Consider the following 11,294-nt stretch of genomic DNA (forward strand, 5'->3'; position numbering starts at 1 on the left):
TACTCCTCTTCATGGAAAGCTGCAGACACTGTGTACAAGACAGCAGAAAGACCCTTGACCTGGTTGAGCTTGGAGGCAAACCCATCTTGTCTGCATTTCAGACAGAGATCTGAAGTTAACAGCCAATGCTCCACACATGTACGGCATCCAAGCAGAGACTCACAGCAGGTGGAAAACATGGGCTCCTTCATCACAGCTGTAAGGTTTAAACAAAGAAAACATATGCAGAAAACAGATATGAATGGGTACTTTGAATAAAAAATAAGAATATTACCTGAAGGCTGTATTGTGTTCTGTTGTGTATTGTTACATAATCATACCTCGACAAACCATACAGGTGAAGGCATCCTTAATAGGGTGCAGAGAGGCAGCAGCTACTGCTGCACTTTTGGCCTTGACAAGCTCAGACAGCTGGTTTATTGTTGAGGTGATGTCAGGGAGGCTCTCAGCAGCTTGCTTCAGGTGCTCAATGTTACTAATGACTTCTTCTAGGCTTGAACTGTCTTGAGATTTTGAACTACCTTGGGACCTTCGACTTAACAGAAAAATAACAGACTCAAGATTTCTCAATGGTGCACACCAACAAATGTTTAAAAATCTTTCTGAATATTTACTCATTAAAGGCATCAACTTAGGAGTTTTCCAGACAAAATACAGTAAGTTTGGCAAACTGCCTCAAATCATAATGACTTCATACAGGATCAACACAAACAAATTCTACCAAAATAGGTTTAAATACTAACTAGGGCTGCGAGCTTAGAGGCTGAAATCTGGTATGGTGGCGTGTGTGTGTGTTTGTGGATGCAGGAACCTGAAATTTGGCATGAAGGTCAAGTGTGTGAAGTCGAAATGGCTAAAAGGGGGTGTTGGAAATTTCAAAATGTAGGGTGGCTGAGCAGGCTGGGCTGGCCCTACCATCCTGCATTTCAGAAATGTGCATATCATGTGGTTGCAGCTATTGCAAATTAACACTTGCTTTGTTTAAAGTGATATGATTTCATCTTCACATCAAATGTTGTATGACCTTACTTTGGCTCTTCTTCCATTCTGTAACTCCACAAAGTCATAGTCAGTGATGGCATAGACCTACCTGGAGTTTGAGATCCAGTACTTGGAACCTAAAGAGTCAGACAACATTAACTTCACTTAATGTATTTCAAATCTTTAAAGTTCATTAAAAAACACACAAACAATTTCTGATCATACAACTTACTTCTTATGCCTTCGCAGTCCAAGATTTCATTTCCTTGGCTGTCTGTTAGGGTAAGTGACTCATCAGAGTTTATGGCAGCCTGCACCTTTGCAGTTCTTCCTTCAACATTTGCCTCAGCTTCCGAAAAGCGAATGGCCATTGTCATGGAAGTACTGAGCTTGCCATTCACTATTTCACCAATATGGACTGACCTGGGTATAAATCACAGATGGTTCAAAATCACTATTGAGTTCATCCTTAAAGAAAATCTGGTTAAATGTCTGACTTGAAGGCAGTGTTCTTTTTTGTAACGGTAAATATATCATAGGATAAAAGTTTAGCAGCAGGGATCAGCTGCATATTGTATGTACTGTAGCTATGGAATGATTTTGCTGGGATCTTGGCACCAGCTCGTGGAATTCCATGTGAAGTTTCACTTTCATTAGACGTAGAAGCAGAAGATGATGAGGCTCGGTGCATGAAGTGAAAAGAGGGGACAGCAGCAATGGGTGGAGGTGCTCTGCTTGCAGGTGGCTGGCTTTGCTCTGGCTCTCCATGGAGCTCATAATGCATGCGATTGTTAAGATCGAAGGTGGAAAAATGCCCGCTGCCTCTGGCAGAATGGCTCTGTTTGCATCATCTGTAATGTACAGACTACTGGCACTGACCTGTTTAACCGGATAGAATGAAAAATGCAATTTATTAAAAGTAACACAAATGCTACGGCCACGTCATTACAGTGTAACATGTTCACACATAAGATAAAAATGTATCCCCAAGTTACTTTTGTTTGGGTTTTTTTTTCCTTTTTTTGAACAATTAGAAACACAAACTCTCAATGAGGACAGTAAACACAGATTGAAATCAAATACAGCACAAGAAAAAAAAGGTCATTCATGCAAAGACAACTAAATACCGCACCACAACAAATTAAAGTGCATCCAGGCTACAGTAGAATTCAACCTATCAGAAGACAAGCCTAAACAGTAGCCTATATAGATGAGGACATTTCAATACTTATGACTTTGACTCCCAAAAATATCTATGTATATTGACACTGTTATCTATGAAGTTGACTTTTTCTCCAAATCTGTATGACGTTTCTCATGAAAGGAGACAGACTTGTGATACCATCACCTCTGAGAGGAGACGTTCTGCAGCGTCTGCACGAAGGCCATCAAGGGATCTCGAAATGCAGGGCTCGAGCCAAGGAGTCAGTCTGGTGGCCCGGCATCGCAGCACAGAATAGGCCAAATGGTGGACAAGTGTGAAACATGTCAAAAATACAGACTACACAACCGTGAACCACTGTTACCCACTCCACTTCCACACTGCCCATGGCAGAAGGTAGGCATGGATCTGTTTGAGTGGTCAAAGAAACAGTACCTTTTGATCATTGACTTTTTCTCAAGATATATTGAAGTAGCACAACTCAAATACATGTCGGCAGAGGTCACTATCAGTGCTGTTAAAGAGGCCTTTGCTAGACATGGAACTGCAGAGACTGTGATATCAGATAACGGACCGCAGTTTTCATCAGAACAGTTCAAGCAGTTTGCAAAGGAGTACCAGTTCAGGCACATCACGAGCAGCCCCTGGTACCCCCAGGCCAAAGGGGAGGCTAAACATACTGCTCATATCACCAAGGACTTGCGGGAAAAGGACAATGACTTCAACAGAGCACTGCTGGTGTACAGAGGCATCCCGGTGGAACATGGATCCTCGCCAGCTCAGCTGCTAATGGGAGAAACCTGCACACCTCTCTACCTCAGCCCACACCCAAGCTGGATCCTAAGTGACCAGACTTGCAAGGTTTACGAAAGAAGGATGAGGAGGGGAGGTGAGGGCAGGCAAAACAATACAACCTGAACCACCATACCAGACCACTTCCAAAACTAACAACTGGGACAGAAAGTTTGGATTATTACAGAAGGAACTACAGGAGCAGTAGTTAGACCTGCCAGTAATCCCAGATCTTACATGGTTGAGACTGACAGGTTTTCTAAGAAGAAACAGGAGTCACCTTAGAGCTACAGATTTCTTTCCACGGTTTGGTCAAGTTGTAAGACCTCCTTATAGGCTAGATTGGTGAAATAGAGGACACCTGTTCATTTAAGTGACAAAACGAATGTTCAAAATGCTGTTTATGCAGTTCTGAGACAGTTTGTGTTTATGGTGTTAACAGAAAGAAAACAGAGAAGCATTACAATGTTTATGTTGAAATGAGTATACAGTACATTAATGTTCATACAAGCTGTCAAATGCTTTATTGTTGTTTGGTTGAAAATGAGTATGACTTTAGCTAAAAGGAGGAGGTGTAATGGTAGGATTGTTACACTAGACGTCCCATAATGCTTTGTGCCTACGGGGGGGGGCACTCCCTGGTTTTGGATGAATACAGACATTCTGACAGAAGTCCAGCGAGTCCCATGACATTCCTATACAGTCACATAAAGTACCATCAAAAGTTGATAGGGCAGATATTTGAATGAGACATCACCACCACGAGGGTCAGTGATCAGCTCAAGGTCATCTAGAGTCACCAAAGCCACCAGGGCACCTCAAGGGCAACCTCACATGGGTTTTAGGTCTGATAAATGCACGCATCCCCAGGGGTCAGCACTTGTTGGCATGTATTGCTCTGGAATTGCCACAGTTAGTTAGTTGAATGGCTTAATCTTTGAGACAAGCATATGCTACTGGCAGGATCAACCAAGTCGCCCTCTGGCCAGGCAAGGGTGCTCTGAGGTCACCCTGTCTCTATCTGGCAGAGGAGCCAGAGCAGCCAAGTCTTGGCCATTTTGGTTTCATTATGCACCAGCTGGATGTGGTCAGTTTCCCAGCAAGAGCTCATGCTCCCCAGATCCCCATCGCGCAGGCAGTGGAAACTGGCATAGGACAAATGGGACTTCTTGATTCTGCTTAGGATGGGGCCTGCATGGCAGGAGCGTGGAGGGTGGTGTTACACCCTCATACGCTAAACCCTCCCAGCCATAGAGGTGAACCCGCTGGCCGAAGGAACCGCCTGCCCAAACTCCGGCGCTAGGCCGGCCGGCGGGGGCCCTCCGAAGACAGGTCACATATGACAGTCGGTCAGTATGACCACAAATAGGCGGTGGTGGTGGTGGTGCTGGTGCCACAGCTTAACCGAGACTGCCTCCCTGACATTGTGCAGGTACGAGCCCTAAAGACCCGGAGCTGAGAAATGCAGATTGCATGGTGTTCAGCTAACAGTCTATGGGTATGTCATTATGGAGCAGTGCATCTGCGGAGTTAACAACCCTGTCAACGTGCAATATTATGCTGTTTTTGGCCATTATACTGACTTTCCTTGTCTCTGTCCCTGAGACACCATCTCGCACCCCTGGTACACCGCAGAGAGATTTTACCCCTGGTACACCGCAGACCGTTTCTTCCCGTGGAGAGTTTCTTGCCCCTGGTACACCGCAGAGAGTTTCGTGGCCCTGGTACACCGCAGAGAGTTTCTCAGAGCAGCAGAGGCGTTCCAGAGCTCTCTGTCGAGAAAGTACCATCGAAAGTTGATAGGGCAGACATTACATTACATATTGTAATGTCTGTTAATATTATCAAATGTAATCATTAACCATTTTCAAATATATTTTTCCTTATTGAAAGACTGACTGAGGAGCTGGAGCGTCATCACTTGATTGTGACTGGAGCTCCTCAAAAATTCTCTTATTTGGGGAAGCCTCTGCACATATGGTGAGGCTTCCCCAAATGAGTGAATTGGAGCCCTAAATGTTCAGCCTGTAGGTTAGGGGATTCCCTTCCTTCAGACAGCTTTAAAACCTGTCAATATATTTTATGAACGCCCAGGACCTGTAGATGTGATTTAATATTTAAATGGGCATGGTACTCCCTTCTAGTGAGATTTTTCATGACAAATGGACATGCTTTCTAAATTTACCATCACAAATTTGAATAGTCTGCCCATAGTTTTAGGGTCCAGCTTCATTCAGAAAGCTTTAAAACCTGTCTATATTTATATTTTCTGAAAGCCCACCACCTGTAGATGTGATTTAAATTAAAATATTTCATGGTAAACCCTCCTAGTGAGATTATTTATTTCAGAAATCTCAATAGTCAGAATATAGTTTTAGACTAATCCTTCATTGAGAAAACTTTTAAACCTGCCTCTACTAATATTTCCTGAGAGCCCAAGACCTGGGTGGGTGGGGGAGTTACCTGTTAATGTGAAATGTGGGTGGGGCTGTAAGGTGCACAGTACAAATACAGGAGAAACTTGGTCACTCACACAGACCTAGAGTCAGACCTCTAGCTGTAAACTACACTGCACCAGAGATTTTCATTTTTCTTGCTACTGAAATGGCTCCAAGGTAAGTAACATTAATACTTGCTTAGATACTGGATTGTAAAAATAGGTGAAGATGGTTCTGCCTTTTTATTTGTCAAGGAAACCTACATCCAGACACTATCTGCTGTGCCCATTGTGTCTGCTTTTGCAAAGTTCAGAGTGCATGCTTAGCTTTTGAGTTAGACCAACTGTGTTTTTCAGATTGTATATTTCATGCACCTTAATTAGTGCATGTTAAGTAAACTATTTTTATTCTTATATTAACCACACTATCCTTACTGTCTTTTTGTCCAGGAAACCTTCAAACCGACACTGCCTGCTGTGCCCAAAGTGTATGAGGACTCAGGAGGCCCTCTCAGTCCATCTGCGGAGGACTTGCATGAAGAACAGCACTGAAGCAGCCATTGAAGCTGTGGTGAAAAAGGCCAAGTTAGACGTTGTTGACCTCCTGAAGAATGGCAGGACTTTTAATTATAAAGTCCTCAGACAAATTCTGGCAGATGCATGCCCATTGCAAAGGTAGGTGGCTTTACTTCAATATTACCTCCTCCTTCCTCACTGCTCATGCCCCCACTCCCATTTTCAAATATTTTGTTTTACTATTTCTTTGAGTTTTAGTTTCACAAAGTTTATTTCATTAACCATTTCCAAAAACCTGAGGCATGAGGATGAGGCACTGCATACAGAGTGCAAGCATTTCATTGATTTCATTGGTTCTCTCCAGAAAGTCACATCCAAGCAAGTCAGCAAAGAGATCACCCGGAAGAGGTAAATTTAAGTGTTTGTCCCCATGTGAATGGATTACACTACAGAACTGGCAGTCCTCTCTCTCCCTGCTGCAATATGATTTCTTAACACAGTTGATTTTTTTTTTTTCTCATAGGTATAACATGTTGATTGACGAGCAACAATTAACACCGGGTGACTGCCGAGCTGTGCTGGTGAGGGCCAAGCCGCACTTTTTGGAGATTATGAAAGAGCTGTCTGACAGTTGTTCTGGCACCCTGGAGCCTGCCCAGGCCATCTTTGTGGTGTACTACCTCGAGGCAATAATCATCCTGCAACACCTCCAACGACCGGGCGTGGTGCGTCTCAACCAAAGAAAGATAATCCAGAATACGTAAACCAAAACGAACATGCAAAACAACCCAAACATAAAGCAAAAAAATAAAGCAACAACTATCAGAAGTAACTAAACCCCAATACACATGCAACACAATAGTAAAGAAAAAGAAACTAGATAAGACTGACAAGAGCCAATGTTGATGATGACCGCAAAACTTTATGAAAAGCACACAGAACCATGCAGCACTGCACATACCCGGGATCGGCGAGCCGAGCGATCGGGCCGCGAGGCGATCAGGTGAAGCTACTGGTGGAAGCTTCGAGGAAAGAGAGCTCCCAGGGCACAACCACCCACCTTTATAGACTGCGCCCCCAGCAGAGACATGCTGACCCTGCGGCCCGAATTAAGACACCGCACAGCTACAGCCATACTGCTACATTCTACCCCCATCAATTGCGTCGTCGCCCCGACGATGAACAACTAATCCAAAGGATCACCCAACTAGCTCCACGGCCTAAAGAGTGCGTTAACAGCGTTCGGCACTGAGCCAGAAGGATTTTCAACCCCAGATGCTGCGGCCCCTACAGGCCTCGGGAGGTGATGGATGTTGGGGTGCTGGCCAGCATTCGACCTTGTCGACCGTCGTAATCCACTGTCACCAGAATAACCGGTTGGTGGAACAGTCAGAGAAACAGAGGGTAAGTCTGCCGCTCCAATGGAGGGAGCGTCCAAACTACAGTAGGAACAAAACACAGAGGAGGGAGTCGCTGCTACTGCGCCGCGTGGTCATCTGCACGACCATCACTTCAGAGGGAAGAGTATGCCTTTGATTGCACATATATATATTATTTTTTTCTAGGTCATATGACATATCTTTTTGACATTAAATGGAGAGTAATTGCTGTTTATAAGATTTTTTTTTTTAATGGATATTTTTAACTTTTGATCATAGATAGATTTGGTCTCATACCCGCTAACCGTAGACAGTACTGTACACTGTGACTAACCTTCGCCGGTGTGTCCGTCCTGCCGACAACAACTCATCCTCTGATGGAGGCCGGAAGGTCAGAAGTCACTGGTGGCCGATTACCTGACTCATTCGAGTGCGACTGCTGAGAAGCATTTCCGCATGAAGCGACGTGACCTCACTGTGAAGACTTCTCAGCTGTTGAGCACGATGAGCAAAGTTTCAAGGTGAGCATGTTTTATATTTGCCAACACAATGCAAACATAACCAAACACACCATAATCTATATTTAGACAATCTGAGAGTCTAATGTTTTTCTTATAATCTCAGTAATTTCTTTTGTTTCATGTAGTGCTGAGGCTTCTGGGAAGGTACTGGATGTGAGCTTTCTGATGCCTGTTCCAGCCATGCTGTCCAAGACTCACCAACCAAACAGCCAGTGATCTGTCTGCCAAGGCTCCCTGCTGATAATGAGAAGGTCAAATTCTTCACCGCATTTGAAACCCTACTGAAAACGTACCCTCTTTCACTGTCTGGGAAAGGGCCACGCGTGAAACACCGGCAGGATGTGTCTGAAGAATCTGAGCGGAAACTTTACACATACTGGAGGAGGAAGCAGTTTGAAAAGCGTGTTGAACATGTCCGCTGTAAGTAGTTTTCTTACCATATTTCACATTATTTTCAAGCAAAAATGATTGCTATTCAAAGTTTTCAATGATTGTATTCATGACTAACAAAACTTTTGTTATTTATTTTGACAGCACAATTCAGTCGGCGATGCGCCAACAAGAGATCGTCTCGAGGCTTGGATAAAGAAGCAGGGATGGAAAAACACTGGCTGCATCGCTGATGAAGTACTATGGGGTAAGGTTACTGTCAAAAGTTTCATGCGTGTACACATAAAAATCGGTACGCGTATTAAAAAATGTGTGCGTGTTAGTCTGTAGTTGTGCATAAATAAAAAAATTGTAAACTCTTAGATTATAGATAGATTATCTAAGATTATTATAGATTATGCAGTGTATAAATTATCTGTGAGATGCAACTCATAAAGTTACAACTTTCCAATATTGCAAATCTGGATTGCAGTTTACGGACGTACGCTTTCTTCAGAATGAATACGAATCTGACAAGTGTGAAATAACTGTCAAAACTACGTCACAAGGTCACAGGCATTCAAGAGCACCAAAGCCTACCGGTACTTCACCTCAGGATGGTTAATGATCTGAAAGTATTTCATCTCGATGACAACAAACTTTCCTCCATCACAGGAAGGTTCAGCAGTTAATTAAGCAATATTACATGAAAGTGTATTGTTTTGGCCCAGTTTGAGTCTGACTAATACCTGCAGTCTGAATACCTGGGGTCTGATTAATAACTGCAATCAGTTATTTCAGTAATCATGTCAGTAATGTAAACATAATATCTTAAACCACATGTTGTGACCTAGTGAACCTATTACTATTACTATTTGTGTCGTACCTTGCAGGGGAAGGATTCACAAAGCCTCAGTGTCACACCAACACACCCCTGGATTACAGTGCATGAAGATGGGACTGCATATTGATACAACATATATACAGAATATTGACCACATGTTGACATTTGGTCCTACAGATGGCGCTGTGTCTGCTTTGTGACATCACATGAAACCCATGGATTAAGAATATTTGACCAGAATAAGCAAATAAGATAATAGTAATAATAATAAGCAATGAATTTGACATAAAAAGTTATAATTATGGTTTTCTTATTCAAAATTATGATAAAATGTGATTAATGTAAAGATTCGAAATTATGAGACAAACTCAAAAATATCCAATAAAAAGTCATTATTATTTGAAAAAGGCAATGAATGAGATAAAACATTAAAAATGCGTTTGACATCCCTGTGTGAACAGTACCCCAGTGGGTGATACTGGTTAATAAAAGATATTTGTGTTGCTTATTTGGACGTCTGCATCAACTGTCCTTCGCATACCAACAGATGTTGTGGAGTGTCTTCTGAGTCTTCAGACAAAAATTACCGCAGCCCTTTCTCCAGAGAAACCCCTTGCTCTTATTACAGAAGTGAGCAGTGGAGGGGGGGCGGCCCAGATTAAAGGTTTCTGAAGACCTGCTCACCCAGCTGGTTGACAGTGTCGTGTATTGCACACCTGCTGGGAGTCAGTGAATCTACAATCTTCAGACGCATGCGTGAACTTGGGTTGTCAACAAGAGCTTCTTACAGCACCATGTCTGACACAGAGCTTGACAATGCTGTGTTGTCAATAAAAAACAGACTACCAAATGTGGGATACAGAATAGTAAAAGGTTGCCTGCAAGCAGATGGACACAGAGTTCAGTGGAAGCGCATCAAAGAGTCGTTGCACAGAGTTGGCGCCGCTGGAGTTCTGGAAAGACACAAATCACAAGCTAATAAGGTAACTTATTTTTAAAAAAGTGAACATTACTGCAGCTTTAATTGAAAACAAATAGAGAAAGTTATGAGGAACATTTTTCTTTCCAGGTACAACCTCTGCCTTCCTGATCAGTTTGTTCAGTCTGTTTGCATCCTTTGCCTTGATGCCTGCCCCCCAGCACACCACAGCAAAGAAGATGGTGCTCGCAACAACAGACTGATAAAACATCAGGAGCATCCTGTGGCAGACATTGAAGGACCTGAGTCTCCTCAGGAAGTAAATCCGACTCAGGCCCTTCTTGTAGGCTGCCTCAGTGTTGGTGGACCACTCCAGTTTGTTGTCCAGAAGGACGCCCAGGTACTTGTATGATGTGACAATTTCCACATCAGTCCCACTGATGCAGACAGGAGAGGGTGGGGCCTGTTCCTCCTGAAGTCCACCACCATCTCTTTAGTCTTTGTCACATTCAGCTGCAGGTGATTCTCCCACACCACCTGACAAAGCGGTCCACCAGGTCCCTGTACTCGTCCCTGTGCAGTACTTGAAGTCAGCAGTGTAGGCGGTGAAGAGGAAGGGGGACAGCACCGTTCCCTGGGGGGCCCCGACGTTGCTGGTCAGTCGCTCAGACACGCAGCTCTGCAGTTTCACAAACTGCGGTCTGCCTGTCAGGGAGTCACCCATCCATGTGACCAGGGGAGCGTCCACCTGCATGTCCTCCAGTTTGGCCTTCAACAGTCTGGGCTGGATGGTATTAAAGGCACTGGAGAAGTCGAAGAACAGGACGCGACAACTGTTTTGTAGACAATTTTGATAGTATTTTGGAGTTTGTTTGTGCAAACATGGGTTTACATCTTGCCAGATTAGCAGTTCACAGTCAGACATGCTAACAAACAGCACGTTTACAATGAATAACTCCAGACCGCAGCAACACACAGCCTTCAACAGCGATGACAGAGATCATTACAGTACCGAGGTGATTCCTGGTGACTGACTGCAGCAGCTTCATTACTGAACTGAGAGCTAACTGCAGCTAAATGCAGCCGTCGTCGCTGACATTAGTTAGCGCCGACAGCTAAATGTAGCCGCTGTCGCTAATGTTAGTTAGCTCTGTGAGCACTCCTCTTTCCTGACTCAGCTCTGAGTTGTCCGGAGCCAAACTCGGCAAGAAATCCTCCTCGGCTCTGTATTACCTTGTCATCAAGATCAGAGCCAGCGCTGCAGCTACATGACAAACATACCTAGCCATTTCCTGGCGCATTGACACTCCGGAGCCATTGCGCTGGGGACACCTTGCTTGTGGACCTGGCAGCTGAGATGTCAGTGATTGACCT

The sequence above is a fragment of the Plectropomus leopardus genome, chromosome 16 (genome assembly GCF_026936395.1).
Source record: "Plectropomus leopardus strain MGB_pleo_1.0 chromosome 16, ASM2693639v1, whole genome shotgun sequence".
Lineage (NCBI taxonomy): Eukaryota > Metazoa > Chordata > Actinopteri > Perciformes > Serranidae > Plectropomus > Plectropomus leopardus.